Source organism: Chelmon rostratus, chromosome 16 (assembly GCF_017976325.1).
Source record: "Chelmon rostratus isolate fCheRos1 chromosome 16, fCheRos1.pri, whole genome shotgun sequence".
Lineage (NCBI taxonomy): Eukaryota > Metazoa > Chordata > Actinopteri > Chaetodontiformes > Chaetodontidae > Chelmon > Chelmon rostratus.
Genome location: NC_055673.1, coordinates 16,661,171 through 16,678,672, shown reverse-complemented (window position 1 = coordinate 16,678,672; position 17,502 = coordinate 16,661,171).

The following is a 17,502-nucleotide window of genomic DNA, read 5'->3' as shown; positions in this document are numbered from 1 at the left end:
TACATTCCACCACCACTACCTGTTAGTATCCCACTGAACTGTATCAACCCAAAGTATTAAGGAAAACATGGAGAACACGAACATGGAGGAAGACATATTGGAGTTGGGTATTTTTAAAACAGATTTTTTTTTTTTTTTTTTCCCAAAAGGTACTGAGTAATCTCATTCTCACTGTGGTTATTATCACATCTGAGGCTTCACGATGTCCTTCTTTTCTTGAACGCTTCCATGACGCTTTGACAGCATTGAGTTATGAGCCTAACATCTCGTGAGCCCCCTCAGTCAGAGCTGCTTAATCATGCACTCAGTGGGAATTGCCCAGCACCGGGACTGATTTAGTAGGCCATAGCTTTGGGTGTTAGAGTTCAGCATCACATCATTACTTTTTTACACCTTACATTGATTTGTTTAGTGGGGTAACAGGCCTTGTTGTGGTCTGCAAGGGGATAAAATTAACAGTAGGAGAGAGTGCAGTCAATCGGCCTTCCCACGGACACTACACTCTGTGGTGGGTTAGGTAGGGTGAAGTTAGGGAATAGGAAGAGGAAGAACCACCAGGACGTCCTCTCACAGAGACACTATATTGTTTGATATTCCTTTTCCCCCAGCAGCTTAACTTGTTCTGGTAGTTTTACACTGTGATATTGTGATATTCACCCTTGGCCCGGCATAATTTAAAGAAATCTTTCATCATGGCTATACTTGGCAAAGAAGCAGCAACATTCCTGGATAATGGATATGAATGTGCCGTATATAAAAAGTCATGTCCTTAAACTTCAGCTTTGCTTCAGAAGAGGGTGATGCAAACAGCAAAATTAGAAAAAAAAAAAAAAAAACCTCCACAATTTTGCAAAAAAAGTTTTTATGCTGGCTTGAGGTCAGTTTTGCCTTTTTCAAGAAAGAATAAATGCGCTTACTGGGAGATGGAAACACCTTTTTCAAATACATTTGTATGTCCTAAATATTTATCTTACATGACTGATCATCTGTTTCTGCTCCGACAGAAGAAGAAGGAGCTGTTTCTGCAGATTAAAACATCTCCTCATCGCTCCACAAGTTTTCTAAAGTTTATTTCCCTGCTTAAAGTTCGACTGGTGCTTATTTAGTGATGTCATCTTGCTTGGCCCTCCTCCTCTGCAATGTTATAATGGTTTTCCAACTAGACAATTGCCACAATCTACAGCGTATGTCAATGAACTGACTCCTAATAATCGCATAACTGTATTGGGTGGAAACAAGCATTCCTTTATTTTTGCTGATTTTCCTAAAATGCCTCCAGTCTTCATGCTATGCTAAGCTAACCAGCTGCGGCTTCATGCTTCAAATCATCGAACAAATGAATTAACATCTTCCAAAAATGTCAAGCTATTCCTTTAAGATAAATCTCAACTGGATGTTGGAAAGAAAATATGAAAATTAATGTGTTATGAAAACGAGTCTTGCTTACATCTGAATACAAAAGCTATTTCTCCGATCTATGCAACAAGCATGTGAATGCACCATCATTTGGTCTTTGACTGCATTCTAATGCACTGCAACAGCAGCGTATAAAACAAGCTTTACAAATGCCAAGTCTCACGTGAGCATCGACTAATCTACCTGGAACAGTCATGTCACAGGGGAATACTCGACATGGAATACACTGCAATATGTATGAGACCCATCTGTGAATGATGAAAACCAGACATGTGAGAGCCTAGAAATGTTTTTGTACCATACGTGAAGGAAGATGAAGTGAAAAATGTGGTAAATGACAGATGCATCAATGACCTAGATTGCCTTTCAACATATTGAATTCTGAAACCTTAGGGCCCTGTCCTCATGGCGGTGCAGTGACCAGCACAATCAGAGCTCTGACTGTATTTTCCTGACCTGGTTTGTGGTACTTTGGTGCAGACCATGAGGCGCATGGTGCACAGGTGGGAGGACATGCACATGTGGGAGGTTCATTCAAATGAAGCAATGCACAGCAGCTTGTTTGTGGAAACTGGGCCTTAGACTTTGTGCTGAAGACCCCGTCTGTTTCTGGTGAAACATCAATCTGCTGCCAATCTGATGAGCTCCTCAACAAAAGCAAAGTAAATCAGCAATAAGCAATAATTCTGAAAACATAACTAAACTAATTTAATTAAACACTCCTCCACCAGTAGATGATTCAAATAAGCATGAAAAAACAATGTTTAATGTGGTGAAAGCTGAAATGCCGGTACAACAGTCTGCCTTTATCAATGAATGCCTACGAGTGATTCTTACAGTGTCTGTTGTCCACAGCTGCTTTTTCATGTCAGTTCATTAAATCCCTGCAGACATCTGAAGGCAGCAGGACACATATCTTTATAAATCTGCAGTCTCTGATTTGAGAAGGGCAACGTCAGAGAGCAGTACCATTATGGACGTCCATCCACTGTGTTTACCTTCATTAAATCACATGCAAATGACACCAGGGGAAATCTTTTCAGGGGATCATCTTTTTTTTTTCTTTAAACGCACCACAGTATCACCTGCTGTATCACATTTAATTTATGTGGCATTATTATATTTTTCTATATTGCTAGAAACACACACTATCCGTCTGCAGATTTATGGTGCTGTGCATTTATATCGTGCTGCTCCGCACCATCCAAACAAGCGAGCGATTATCTGAAGAAGCATCTCTTAATTTGTTGAGCTGCTGTTGTTATGCGTCAATGTGATTGGCACAGCTGTTTCAGAGCTATGAGACCAGTGATGGGACTGACTGAGAGTGTCTAATCACCACACCCTCTGATCTGTATTCAACTTCATCCAGCCCTTTCTGCACAAAAATAGCAGGTGCACTTGGGGATTCCCACAGGGCGAGACCACCACTTTGCACTGCTTGTTGTGCTCAGTCATTTAAAGTAGGGCCCTCAGTGTTTACATCACGTCCACTTCCGATTTTGCCTCTCAGCGTGCCTCGCCACCCTTCCGGCATGAGCGGATGAAAGGTGTGTCCAATCAGCTTGTCGCATAATCATTCCAGAGCGCCATGAAAAATGGATTGTGGGTTCACGGATGGGAGAGTGCGGGAAATATGAATGTGTGTGGTGGAGGATGATGTGTACGTGTGTGTGTGTGGGTTTGTATGTGTGAGAAAGGAATAAGCAGTACTGCATGCAGGTTTGGTTCCCCGGACAGCAGCAATCAATAAAGCATTAAAACGATCACGGGAAGGGGAACAAGATGTCGCAGCCATCTGGAACTGGTTATGGCATTAATCCATTTGGGAAGGCCTGCTCCCCACATACATCAGCTACAAACACAACAGATTCAATAGAACAACATGAGTGTCTCAAGCCCCCAGTGCAAAGGAAGTGGCACAAATGATGTTGTTGTTGTATTCCTTTAGAGAGCCTGGGGTTGACATGTTAGCCAGTGGAGGACAAACACACCTTGTAGCCTGAAGACATTACAAAAAGGAAATTATTTCACTGTATGCTTTTTTCATAGGAGCACATTTGTAATTCAGCAAATGTAGTAACTGTACTGTTATCTGATCATCCTAGCTGCAGCCTCTCATGTTAACTTTTGTCTTCAAGGTGCTTTCAAGATACAGAGATGTTAAGATCAATAAATCCTCCATGCATGTTCCTTCAGCGTTAAACACAGTACCAAAGGCTATAACACAACCCTGCAGGGTTTCTCACTGTGCAGACATATGACGGATGAACACCTCTGACCAAGTAAATTGCTATATACTGACATTGTGGGGTGTGCTGCTAGTCAGACAATGGGAATATCTGATTTCAACCTGAACCGTACAGCAGGTCTACTACAAACACGTGCAGTGTGAAGGGGTCAAATGGGAAAGACATCTGGTGGTCCTCCACTACTGCTGAAAGCTTCCAGTCTCACCATGGCTGTTGACTGTTAGATTTAAACAGACTGACAGGACAAGTGACTGATTAGGCCCTGATTACTCTGCAGGTCCTGATTCAAAGCTCCTAAAGTGATGAGCTTAAAATATTAATGGCATATGGCTTAAAAGTTTATCTAAGAGATTCTGGCTGCTGTTTACTATCTGCTAGCAGTGATGGGTTTTTTCAGCTAAGCTTTATGCAATTAGCATCTAGTTGAAAAAAATCACTCAGTTTGCCAGAAAGGTGAAGGAATTATTGCCATATTAACTTTGTAGCATGATGTCAATATCTTTGTTCCGGTGCTGCCATGTGGTCAAAAACAAACCAGATTCAATGCTTTAAGATGACAAAAAACTATAAGTCTTGTTATTTATGAGCCATACCATCTCAACAAGCTAAAGCAACAGGTCATATTTAATTTTATCTACAGTGATGCAAAGTCTTTTTCAGACTGCTGCTGAGGGCATTAAGTAGTGCCTTTTAACCTTGTATAGTGCAAGTCAAAAGCTTGTTAACATCAGCGTCTGTAGGAAAAAGACACATCACTGTGATGGAGGGAAGAGAGACCGGATCTCCACGATAATGGCTTTTACCTCTACTTTTGGATAAAGCATTCAGTTTGATGTAAGAACAAGTTGGTCTGCTTTCCCCAAGCTACCTTTTCCTTCCTCTCCCTCTTTCTGCTGCCGAGGATTAATAACGGTCGGGGTGTGCTGCTCGGTAAACAAGCCAGCAGCCTCTCCTGCCTGGCTCTGGAGCACTCCATTAAGGAGCCAAGTGCATTCTGTTTTTTTTTTTTTTTACACACTGGATGCACAAATATAATAAAGCTCCATGCAGCGGTTTAGGATGCAGCAACAGACTGTGGCGAAATGGAGGAGATTGAAGATGTATGTGTCCAGGTATCGGGACAGACAGAGATCCCTTCTCACCAAATTACCCCCATCCTATACACCCGTGTGGAACACTTTGTCTAAATATACACGGCTATTCTCACACCCATGGGTGCTCGCATCCAATACAAACACTCTCAGACACACGCACACACAAACCATTAAATGTCACATCCTGTAGCAGATTATATCAGTGAGCAATTTCGTGCTCTCTGGCATCATCTGGAAGAACAAAACCGGTGGAAAATAAAAGGCATATTGAACGATATGAGAATGGGGAAATCACTGGGACGGTCACAAACCTCCATATAAAGGTTTAGGAGGAGCACAGACTCGAGATAAGTATGTACAGACTTGTGATATAACTCCCAGAGAGGATACTGCTTACTGCACAGTTCTGGTAGAGAAAACAAGGAATAAGAATCTCATCAATCCTTTATCTATTAACATTTTATTTTGAACCGTACATGCTCAAATTACTTTCCAAAAGTTGCTTTCCTATTGTACCAACCAGTGTACTACATTAATTCATGTATCTATTTTTACTTGACATTTTGAGGACTAACAAAACTTGCACCTGAGAAGTAAGTTTCACACCTTCGAGTGCTGCAGAGAGCTCTGTACTTCTGCATGTTGGAAAAAAAAAAAAGACATTAGAATTAAGTGTAAAAGCTCGGAGAGTGCTTTTTTAAGTGTGAACGAGTCCAACCTTCGCACCTGCTTACATCCTTCACATGCCAACAATCCACATCTGTTAGGCGAGTGCGGCGACATAATTCACACCTTCGCATCTGCCCCCGCACGTTCCTGGCAGCACAGTCTTTCTCACTTTTGTCACTCTTGTCATTATAGAAACTGTAACTCTGTGTTTTTCCACACTTCTTTCTCTACATATCTTCATGGCTGTTTGCCTACTTCCTTTAATATACAGTAGCACGGATATGACACTTGTTAGAAACATGAACTCTAACTGCACTGTCAAGTCCTGGGCTTCATCTGCCGACAGAGACTTGAAAAAATAACAGCATGATGACAGCAATGACAAACCAAGTCATACCTTTTTTCTACCGCAGGGAGAAAGAAAAAAAAAAGTCAGATGATGCCTAAAGCCACTGAGCAAAATCATTAAGGAGATTCATTTCCCCATAAGAGGAAACAGCTTCAAGCTGTGAATAACACAACAACAGTCTCATGGAGTCCCAGCATTAATCCACTACTACATTTGACATACTGTTTGTCTCACTGCCTCTTTGATCCAACATCACGCAGCAGAAGGTGATAGATATCCCACGCGAGGGTAAACACTGCACCATCACTCTGTTGGGCATTCAGCTCAGCACCACCAAGGGGTTCCAGTCACGCGTGGAGCGGGAGACAAACGGCAGCGCAAAGATGTGCTGCGTTTGTGATCGATGGTTACAGTCGCAAAACCAATGGATTCCCCCCCGCCTGCGCATGGTGAAGCAGACCCCAGCGCTTCTCTGCTCTCATTTGCGTCACTCGTTCTCGGCATGGATAACACATTTCCAATGACACCTGTGGTTACCTGCGCGCCTCCTTAGTCTATCTACAGCTGCGGCTTCATCTTTTACTCAGTGATTTGTGACTTGTGGGAAAATGTGCACGTATGCGCAGTTGCGCACATATACCGACGTATCCTCGCATGTGCACACATATACACACATTCACAGTATGGCCTCGTCGCAGAATTGATTCGACAAGGAGCAGGTTTGGCTCAGATGAGAATGGCAATGTTCGAGCACTGGAGCCGCACGGCACTGAGCAACGACAGGCATAAATCAATGGCATTGAGCTGTATGGCATTATCAAATCCTACTCGACAAGAAACCATATAGAAAGACAGCAGCTGGACCACACACACAGACACACACTCCTGTGCACACCAGCAGGCTCTTGGTGTTTATAAAGGCTTTACATGAGTGCCGACAGAGAGACTGGGATAGAGAGATAACAACACAAAACTTTCTGATGTTTTTGAAATTCTGAGATCACACCAACGACGATCTTCACTGAAGAAAGAGCAAGAGTAGCTTCTGATAATGCATTATTTTTAGATGCAGCAAGTGGACGGATACAGAAAATAACTCACTCACATATCATTCATTCAATCAATGACTCACTCGTTAAGAGTCTATTTGTCCTTTAATGAGTGTGAGGATGCATGACAATGTTTGCAGGCAGGGTCAGGCCCCGGTGGTCCCCTCTCTGCAAGTGTCTTGAACTGCGAGTGCTGAATATGTATGACACTGTGCAAACTTGTACCATGTTCCATGCAAGTTTTAGCATTTTTCCTACCTTAAATGTGCATAACTGTATTCTGGGCCTGCGTGTGTGTACAGTGGAGTGAAAAAATGTCATTTCCCCCTCAGGGATTAATAATGTAATTGTTCTTCCTCTTCTCACAATAGTATTCAGTGTTCTAACCCTATACACGTCTGACTCAAGTAAAGTACAACGATTAAACTGCTAAACATTTTTTTTGTCTGCTACAGCAAACATCTGCTCTGTGAATCATATTTCCCATGTTCTCATTTAAAAAAAATCAGACACCAAAAGGGAGAAATTCATGTTTGATTGCTGGCTGAGACAAAAGGGACCATGCTGATATTTCCCAAAAGGCCTTTTTTCTTCCTTTTACTTTAAACTACTGACTTTAATTCATTTATGTACAGACACTTGAGAATTGAATCTTTTGCGAACACCGTTTTCTTTTCGTCAAAATGTCGTTATCGTTGTGTTGTAGATCTGTGCGGGGACCATACTGCGGGTGCATTCAAGGACACATCGACATCAAAGATTTCAAAGTCGGCTGCCATAAAAGCTCTGAATCCACAAGCTGTGGTGCTGAAGAGTCACTCCCTGAAGCCAGAAAACAAGCTGACAAATGTACGACACTGTGGAAAAAGGGGGATACGAATTTGGTTGTTTATGGGACTGAAAGAGTTTCTATTTGGCAGCCAACTTTATAATCTCAGATGTTGGAACTCATTAATGTACCAACAGGGACTTCAAAACAGTCCCTGCTTGACAAATGCATTATCAACACATGGTGTTAATACACCTTTGAGGAAAAGGAAGGCTGACAAAACATTCAGAGTGATGGATTACCAATTGCAAGCAAGTTTAAATTCTTTGTAAACAGAACATCATATTATATATGGTACAAAGAATGGAAACAGTGAGTGCCTGGAATGTATGAATTCATCTAAAAATGCTTGGTATGTAGTGGAAAATGAAAAGCAGTGATGTGATGTAGCGGCAGATTTGTAAGAGAAAGATCATTTCCATATGCCAAGGATGAAATGTGATTTAAAAGCTTTGAAACTCAGGGTTAAAATGTATTACGTGGGTGTTTAAGGCTGATCAGCACTTTGTTTCCATCATGCATTAATACATAAATTTATCAGGTGCAAAAGTAGCACAGTCGCACATCAGCAGTAGATCAGAGACAAGGAGAGATGCAGAGCAAACACGAGTTTGTGAGAATTAAGCATTAATAAGGATGTAATTTTGAAGCATCATTTCACTGACAAACAAGCATTTGCTGTATAATTCGAACATCACCTCACAGTCGACTGTAAACTGTGAAAAATAGCTTTAAAGCTGAGAAGTGCCAAGTGCATGGGCTGCAGAAAAGACCACTGACTACACAGGATGTGAAAATATGTGAATAAACCTATAGTTCTAAAGGACTGGGGTGTTTCTACATGACGATAGATGTTTAACAAACCAGCTTTAAGTAAAAAACATAGCTGTCTTCAGCATTAGCAGGTTTTCCCACCTCCAGGTGGAGCTTCACACCTGCACACTCTGTCACAGAGCAAAGGTAAGTGATAAAAGCAAGAAAGTTCTGCAAATTAAAACACAGTTTCCCTCTCCCACACACAGATCCCCAGTAGAATGACAATATGTTAAAGAAAACAAAGACATATGTCTGGAAAACAGTTTATCATGAAATAGCCAACACCCACAGCCATACACTATGTGTTTGTAGCTTCTTACATCTTCATTTCCTCCTGTCCCTTCTTTCACCAGGAGGTTTAAAAGAATGCGACTTTCCTTCCACCTGTAAAGGTTTGCCCTGGAGTTGAAATATTAAGCAGCTTATATTTATTCATTACCTTATGAACTGTCTACTTAACTTTGCAGGAGTACCTTTATTATCATTATTTTTTGCCTGCAATGAAACTGCAGTGACTCTATCTATATAAAGCATAATTCCCTGCTTGCGCCTGGAAAATGGAGCAATATCTTTTAGGGAGGAAAATAAAGAAATAAAAATGAAGACGGCCACTGAACACCCACAGGACGTGGATACACTCCCACACTGCATGCAGATGCACCAACTCATAGCAAATATATAACCAACCTATGTGGTACGATAAAACTGAAAGTGCAAAAGTATGATTACATTAAATGCTAATTATAAGAATATCAGGGTGACACCAAAAGTCCATATACTCAACTGAAAACAGCACAAAGACAATATATTTAATGTTTTACTCATCAACCTCATTGATTTTTGTAAATATATGATTATTCTGAATTTGATGCAGCAACACATTTCAAACAAGTTGGGACAGGAGCAACAAAAGATTTGGAGAGTTGTGAAATGCTCCAAAAACACCTGTTTGGATCATTCCACAGGTAAACACGTTGATTGGTAACAGGTGATAGTATCATGATTGCGTATGAAAGGAGCATCCTGGAAAGGCTCAGTCGTTCACAAGCGAGGATGGAACGAGGTTCACCACTTTGTGAACACATGATTGGATAAAAGAGATTACTGCATAGATTCATAATTTGTTTGCAAATAATTACATTCTGTTTTAATTCATGTTTTACACAGCGTCCCAACATTTTTGGAATCACAGTTATACAACAGCACGTCCATAATGATGAAGGAATAATGTGAATTTTCATTGTCACAAACACACACACACACACATGCAAATAAACACATCCAATCAAGGTGATTTTATCCTCACAATCAGTATTTTGTATTTGTTGTTTTGGAGTGTGTGACCTTGTCAAGAGGGGCTGAAGGACCTGAGGTCCTGACTAATCTCATTCATGCTTGGCCCTGGTCTTGTTCTAATGGACAATCAGCACTCAATATCTGGCTGACATTTTCCTCCGGCTGATCAGCTGCTTTGTCCATGTGCTGGAGTGATGTTTAGGCCTGTGATTACGCCCTGACCTTTAGTTTGACACGGAGATAAACAACACAAAAAGCTGCTAAATAACAGTCCATGCACACTCTAGGAGCTCCTGCTCAGGTTCAAGTGTTGGGTGAAATCAAGTTTAAAAGGCTGGTGTTGTATTTTGGTCAGCAGTAGCTACATTATGGGCTGTTTCACAGCAGAAGTTCTTATACAGAAGAAAAACAACTCATTTCTTATGGTAAAACACACTTAAACAAGCATTATCTGATTTGTTGGTGACTTTGGGACAATGTTGGCATATTATCAGTTAATATAGTTGATATGGGAAACATTTTAGGAAACAGTTGCCATCAACCAACATTTGGAAATTTGATGTGCATGTGTATCTGATGAATGAAAGTCCAACAACCCTCTCTAAACTCTGATTCCAGTCCAATCCAATCCGAAATGCAGGGTGGGCTCCACACAACAGATAGTTCTAGGCATGACTTTCTTCAGGGGCCTCACCTTACTTTGCCTGGGGCTGAGAACTAAGAAATCAAACTATGAACTGTATATGTAAAGAATAAATATATAAAAATATTTTTATGAGGAAAATGTGACAACCCTTCAATACTGTACAACCACAATGAGGCAAGAATATTTCCTGAAATCTATAAAGTGGGCATTCATACACCAAACACACCTTTGTGGTCAACATGGCTTCATTCAATCAGTCTTTAAATCAGAGGTCTTTCTAAACTGTCAGTGAAAAATGAGCGTGATGCAACTGTTGACAACAGGCCTGCTGGCAGAAAAACAATCCAACTCAGCTGAAGTCTAACAGCAGAGTATATATAACACTTTATTATACACTGATGCTATCTTTGATTCGTCCAATAAGATGATTGCTTTGAGTGTACAAACAGAATATTTTCCAGTGCAGAGAAAAGAGGTTTCCAGTGTCCTTTAAGTGGAACTACCAGAGAGGCAGATGTGCTCTCAACTACCCATGACAATATCTTGTAAATACCCAAACAGGCTACAATATATGAGAAGCATGTGGCCAAATGTGACAAACAGTAAAAACAGATTAGAGTTTGATACCAGCTCAGCTGCAAGTGGCAGAACAGGAGCTCCTGATGACTGATGATAAACGTCTAATTTCTACAGAATTCTGTAATTTGTCCTGGTTTATTCAGCATACATACAACCAACCAATAAACAGTTATTTCAATGAGAGTTTTAGGTTTTTACTGATTCAGGCTGCTTGCAAACAGCTGTCTGAGTGCATGTTATGAGGCGAAGACAATATGCATTCGTTTGGATGAGTTTTATCAGAATCAGCATTCGCCAAAATGTTACACAACTTTAAACTCGTAATATTTCATACAGCGTTTGGCCTCATAAACTTCACTCGGTATAAAATGAAAACGAGACCACTTTCACACAAATTCAGCATTGACTTTGATAAATAGAACCAAACTGCAAACACCAAAACATTGATCTATCTTTGAAGTTCAGCTTTTTGTTCAGTCCATAACTTACTGTAATGAGCCAATTAACACAGGTCCGTTCCTGGCTCTGTAGTGAAAACATCAGAATCCACAGAAACGGCTTCATCTTCTCATTATTTCTGTCTGTAAACTGTCATCCACATTAATCGAGTTAGCACGGCTAGGTTCTGTCTCACATTCCATCATTGAAGTCTTATTTCCAGCCGGACAAACAGGATTTCCACTGGAGGAGAGTGCGAGAGTGGAGGTAGCGGTTCAGAGGATAAAATGTTATAAATTCATAAAGGAGCATTCATCTCGGTGGAGCAACTGAGAAACAAACTGATTAAAGATTAAAGTGATGTTTCTTTCTTCCCTGAAGGTGATAAAACCGTAGCGCTGGAGGAATACTTGAGTTTTTTGTTTTATTTACGACCATATTGTACTTTAGCAGCATCATGATTGATTTGACAGTTGCTGCAGCACCTGTGCCAATCAAATCCATCGACTGACCTGACCTATCCATTGACATGGGGGCTCTCTGGGTCAGAGCTATTGATTGGCTTTACATCTCCCAGCAACTTTCTCACAAATACAACGCAATTGGGAATTCAGCATATAGGCCAGGCCGGCCATAACAACATGCTTACTAGTTAGTGGCTAACAGTTGTTGAGCAGGTTCGTGCAGGTGGATTCATCAGCCTGTTAGCTAAAAAAAAGATGTGCTGCGGCTTCAAGATAACGATGAGCGCTCCGAAATGTGGTGCAAGATATGTGGCTCGCTTCCACATCCAGCAGACAAAACAGGTGCATTTTAGACAGGCTCAAAGAATTCCAGCCATCCATTACTTGATAAATGCAAAAAGAGGAAAAATCCACTCACTCACTTGCTATATGAACAAACAAACTGAATGAAGAACAACAGCAAGCTCTGTGTAATGTTTTTCTCCTCGCACTTCATGATGCTAAACAAGCACGTCCTGCGCCTTCCTGTGCTGAGGATTTTGCAATATTGAAGCAGCTAGGAGCGAATGTCAGAGGTGCATATCATGCAGAGCGCTGCACAAAACTATCAGTGGGGGAGTTGAGAGCAAAGTTGCAGTCTGTTGAATTTTGGTGGATCGGAGGACATGACAAAATAAAATCACCTTGCAACTACACAGAGGCTCCACTGCGAGAGGATGGACGTGTTTAAAGAAAGCAGGAAAACACCTAGCAGCATCCTCTGTGTGTGACCTGGTCCAAATGGTAAATTCAAGCAATCCAGATTGTTACTCCAACAACAACATGGTGGTTAAATTGTCTCTTACAGTGTCTATGAGCAGTGCAGCATGTGAGAGGCTCTAAAAACCAAGTACAGATCTCGACTGTTGCATACTCTCTCTCAGCCCTGATGCACCTTCACCTGTCAATGACGATCACACAGACGTTTGACGCAAAGCCAGCTGTTAACCTGCAGATGGAGACGGCTCATCAGAGGCTCAGCCAGGGACTGGGAGGTGCATCTTCATCCTCTACCATGCAGGAAGCTGAAGCTGAGGACAGCGAGGCTGGGATGAGTACCGAGTAAGGTATGTGCAGCCCTGGCTATACTATAATATTAGATTATTATAACTACAACATTAAGATGTAAGCAGCATTTTAATGTTGCAGCTGAAGGTGTGATCATATGCTTTTTATGTAGATTTATTAATCTGCAAAATAATTAGTAACTATAGCTGTTGAGTAAAATAAAGAGATTATTTCCATCTGAAATGCAGTTTAGTGGAAGTGTGAAATGTAAGGAGTACCTCAAACTTGCATTTAACTATGTGTGCAGCACTTACAGTTAAGAAGGCACTTGCTTTTTAGTGCAGCACTTGAGTAAATGTAATTACTTCCTACCACCAGGAGGCCACAGTGTATCCCAAAATGGGGAATCGGCTCTCAACCCCCTGTTGTAATTATGATTCATAAAGTTTTACCGTTTGGCTGCTAACTTTTGGGCTGTCGACTGTGGACGTAGTTGCTGGTGCAGATCTCTTGCACAACCCCACGGCTTCACCCCACCTCTCCTCATCTATTATTCACGTTCGTCTCCACGCCTCCCATCCAACGCTTGTTGGTTTCGCGGCTTCCTCTCCTCTGTTCTGTTTCTCCCTCATTGGTTTCTGCAATCTGCATCTGCATCCCAAATTAGTGTGATTCTCCCGCTGTTGAATAATCATGTCTGGCTGCCTGTGCACTCATTAACACTTTGTACAACAAATAAAGTAAACCACCCACATCAAGGCCTTAATTGCCACAACGGCTCAGCTTTCACTGAGACAACGGCACCTCTCCTGATGTATAATGACAAATAAACCGCCTCACTGATCTGAGCTTTTCCGTGTCGCTCTGCCACAAGTTACATGAAGTCAAGATGTTGATAAAAGAATGTGCCCTCTGTTCTGTTGAAGCAGTCAGTTTTCAGTATTTGAGCTCATAGGAAAACTTTCTGCATAAATGCAAGCACATCATGCAAAGTAATTTCCCACTTCTCTCGATAAAAGTACCGGCACGGCGAAGGAATGAATACAAGCTTGATTACGTCCCTTTGTCATGATTTACCTTTTTTTTTTTTTTAATTTCCTCTTGTTTTCTACGTTGCACCAGAGCCAGAAAAAAACTGCATCCCCTGTGAAACGAACATCAGCCTTGTCCACTGCAGAGCCTGAGATGCAGAATGAAAGACGAAAATTAACATTTCGATTCCTTTACCCAAAATGATTTTGAAGTTAAAGTTCATTAATGCACAGGCTTTGCAGATGACACTGTCTCACAAAGTAAGTGACCAGCTAGGTGGCCGACCCGCCTTGGAGCTTTATTTTAAGGATCTGGAAAGATTTCTTGTTTCTTGCTGGGAGTGAGGTAACAACCTCAGACTTGTTAATACACACTAGAAATGATTCACCTCCACCTGTCGCAGTATATGTCGTTGGTCTCTGTGTCAACTTTGCATGAGGCTAAATAACAGTATTTGGTCACAAGACAAAGGATTGGAGAGACTGAAATGCTTGATTTTCACTAAATGAAAAGTCGAGTGATCACCAAAGTGAGTATAGTTCATCACCAGAGGGACGCAAAGAGCAAAGAGCAATCCGTTAGTTGTTGAGACCTGTCAGTCAAAACCAATGTGATGGTGCCACTACAGATAAAGTCAGAGGACCACCAAAGTCTTTACAAAACACTGGCAAGGGATCGTGAATGTCGACAAAATCTGTCAAATAATTATCGAGATATTTCAGTCTGGAACAAAGTTTTGCGCCAAGACAGCGACAGAGCATCATCGCCATCCCTATTTGACGTGCTGAATCCATTTAACAGCTGAATCCAGTGAAAGATAACTGGATGAAAGTGACTCTCCCCCATTGTGTCAGCTCTTCAGAACTGAATTTCTGGTTTTACTCAAAGCCATTTCACTCTCCACTCAGATGCCTTACCAAGCACTGACCGGCCATTTCTCACAATCACTGAAAGTCACCACGTCCCTGGACTTTAACTTTGTTTCCATTGTCACCGTCGGAGAATTCGAACCAATCAGCAGGTTGTTAAGCTGCATGCTGCTGAAACAGAAAAGTCAGAAGCAGACACCGCTCACCTTAAAACACCTCTTTGAATTTCCACTGAATGAGATGTATAAACTATATTGTGCAGCCTGTTGCTTTCTGTGCAGCTACTTCAAACTTTGATTTGAAAAGTGCTCTACAAATAAATGATTGTTCTTTCCGAGCTTGCAAACATCCACTGGGGTATGGTGCCTTGAACACAGTTGGCTGCCTTGAGTTTTGTTCCAGCCGGCACCCAATTGGTTACACACACTGTGTGACTGATGAAAATGAAATGAGATGAAAGATATGGATAAAATGACACTCAGAAGGCTCGAGTGCCGGCAAAATGTGAATGCGATGATTAAAAAAAAAAACATCACAATCACATACAGTGGCATGTTTCGAATATGAAGAGTGCAGGATTATCAGGGACTGACAATGAGAATATTAAGATGCAGCAGTCTTTCATTGTACATCCACCTGTGTCCTTCTGTGTCGGTGGTGTGCAGACAGATGCTGACGGCTTTATTCTTCTGTCTTCTTCGCCAGAAAATAGGGGTCCTTGAAGTCTCACGTTCCACTCACACTCATATCCCCTCAGGCTTTCATCTTCACAGACTCATGGGTGCCGAAGAAGTCACAAAATGACACCTATTTCTCTGATTTGGTGCATGCTTGTGTGCGGATGCGTGCTTGAGTGTGTAAATCTACGCATTTGAATGAGTGCGAGTACAGTAGGTGTGTGCGTGCGTCCATGTGACCGCAGAGAGTCGTGCAGTAGAGTGTGACACGTGGCCGCGGCAAATTGGATTGAAGATGTTAGAAAGACAATGACTCGCTCGCCGCGGGGTCTTTTCCACACAGTGAACTGGACAGAATAGGAAAAGGCCCTTAGAGAGAAGGGAAACCATCAAAGCAGTCGATTCTTTGGGGAAATGTCAAAGGGAGCTGTATCCCCACTGCAAATGAGAACACGCTGCCTGTAGAGTCAGCTTAATACGGTGCGGCCGACCAGTCGCCACAATGAGTGGGGACACGATACACTGAAGGGGGAGGGAGGGAGGGGGACATGAAGAAGGAAGAAGCCAAACAATGTCATTTTCTTTACCCAGACGTATTGTATTGAGAACAGAGAAGGATTTTCCTTCTGAGCAGACGCCCGTGGCATCACAATGATCTTAATTCACCAAGCAGCCCACAAAATAATATCCTCATGTTCCCTCCACCAGGGATTTGTCTCTGGTCTCATCCCAAGTAGGTGGCAGAATTGGCAACAGCAGTGCCTGAATTCTGTTCTCATTGAGAGGGCAAAGAAAAGAAGCGCAATACACTGTTGACTTCTGTTTCCCAAATTAATTACAGTCTTGGATGGAACAAACGCTTCCACCTCCTAAAGTCAAACAGCGGCGTATTGATTGTGAGTGAAACTCCGCAACTGAAGAAGAAGACAATGATTTCGTCTTGATGGAGCTTCTGCACGTGGCTATCTCAGAGCGAGTATGTGCCCCCCCCCCCCCCCCCCCCCCACACACACACACACACACACACACACACACACCCACACACACCCACACACACACCCACACACACCCACAGATTGATGTCACCCCAGTGAGGCAGTATGTCTTACTGGATGTCCATGGGTAATTGACCTATAAAGGTCCCACTCACCTCCTCTCACCCCTCACCTCACATTGACATGAGGGGTATCTCAAGCCTGTTACAGTCTTGTTAGTGTCACTCAACCTGCCCCAGTCATCCCCACCCCCACACAGACAAGGCACACAGTCCACTGCATTAAGAGCCAGCCTGTCTCACGATGAGGCATTTCAATGCCCTGTTACAGTACCATGAGATGCAGAGAAAGCATCTGAGTTTGCCTGCATGAATATTAATATGTTATTTGAGAAATTGACAACAACATGTGTGGAGGAAGAGCGCTCTGCCTCCTAGATTAATGCAAGTGTGGATTTGAAATTATGATTGATTGTAGTGGTGTGTGCGTGTGCACACTTTTGCTTATGTGTGTGTGCATACCTGTACAGGCAAGCGCACACATTATACTACTCTCAGTTTTATTAGGTTGGCTGAAACAGCGGTGACAAAACGTACAAGATCCTATTTGTCACGCATGCGGGTGGATTCCAAAACGTCAACAAAAGAAGGGAGAAGCAGGAAGTGAAGTGGCGTGGCACCGTTGTGGGGACTAAAATGTTAACCTCTCCGGCATAAGGCAAAAGCAGACACCGTGCTGTATAACGCACAGTAAATGATAAACATTTTAAAGCCCAACAGTGCATCAACGTTACAGCGCTTTACCTTGCTCAGCAAGATAACTAAGTGATAAAATATTGAGAGGGGAGAGCGCACATTTCCCTGGGAGAGATGTTCTCATTTTGGGAGAGGTGTGTTATTTCAATTGATGCCAAAAGTTACTCTGGGAGAGGAGTAGACAGTTATGGTGTCAAGTAGAGCTGAGGGGGAATGAAGACACACACACA